The sequence below is a fragment of the Benincasa hispida genome, chromosome 12, assembly GCF_009727055.1.
Source record: "Benincasa hispida cultivar B227 chromosome 12, ASM972705v1, whole genome shotgun sequence".
NCBI lineage: Eukaryota > Viridiplantae > Streptophyta > Magnoliopsida > Cucurbitales > Cucurbitaceae > Benincasa > Benincasa hispida.
The window spans coordinates 3,293,730-3,295,167 of NC_052360.1; positions in this window are offsets into that span (position 1 = coordinate 3,293,730).

Here is a 1,438-nt window from a genome sequence, read left to right on the forward strand (position 1 = left end):
ACGTCCCGCTCCCACTTACTATGAACATTCTCTCCATCCACCTCGATATTGATCTACCAAAACACCATCTTTTAGGAGGACACTTCCAAGGTGCCATGAGGTCGAGGGTAGATCTCACGATGTGGACTATAAGGGAGAAACGTGAAAGGTTTAAATGAAGCATCATATGCCTCAAGTACCTCCCACTGAATGTTCTACCTAGGGGTTCATTAACCTAGACAATCTGGCTATTGATTTTAGTTTAAGTCATCTTTTAAATCTGCTCATAAACAACTTTTGCCTATGAAATAAACAAATTCAAGTAGTCACATTTAAATACTTTAATGAACTGTCCTTAACTTGCATGCATGCATCAAATCTATCTAATTCACCTTTCCAGGTAAGTTCCCAGGTAGGGGTGTTACGTTTCCGTCAACTTAAATACCCCAGCCTAGACAGAACCCGCCTTAGATAAAAGTCCCTTATAGATAGATTTGCTACACTTTAACCTTTTATTAGTCAATTTAATCCTATTAAACTAATTAAAAGATTAAAGCCTAAAGGTTGCTAATCATATTAGAACCATGATCTTAGGTCTATGTCATCCAAGTTTTAAATATTTTAAAACCATGAATTAAACCTAAGTGACATGCATGTCTTTCTTATTGTTTTTAGTTCTAAAAAGAAACAACTAAAACACATTGCCACATAACAAGGTATTTATAACGCTTATAAAGTAACCTATGTGTCATGCTACATGCAATGTCCGGTCATTACTATACATAACTTTTATATACAAGCAACAACCAAGCAAACATGCTTTCCATACACCTTTATACTATAACAATTATAATATAAAGATGATGCATGTCAATGCTTTTTATGCATGCATAAATATAACTCTTATATTATATGATGCATGAGCATGCTCTTACGTAATTTAAATCATGCTTCTCTAAATCATAACATTTATAATAAAGAGATGATGCATGACCAATGCATAACCTAAGGTGGTATTTTTCTATATGTGCATACCATATGACATATTATTAAACATATATCTCAACTAACCACAGATTAATGGACTGGGATGAACCAACATAAAACTGGAATGAAAACTTCTATCTATTACATTTTTTCATTGAGCAAACCGATTCACAGGCGAACCAGGTCTTGAACTGCTGGACGAAGCTCCATCGTTTAGTAAACGCCTCCAGGTAAACGATGGTGTAGCGCATACTAGACGATAACGTGAAAAGCTAAACGATCGCTTAGATGACAATGAGGCCGCGAAGCCTGATTTTCTAGACGATCGCTTAACACGTGAAAGGTAAACGATTTAGCACAGCTTACTCCGCGATCGTATAGTCAATAACTTTGCTGAGCTATACGATCATCTAGTGCGTGTGCGAGTTAAACGATACCCGAGCATCCAATACTTAGCGATCATCTACCTTAT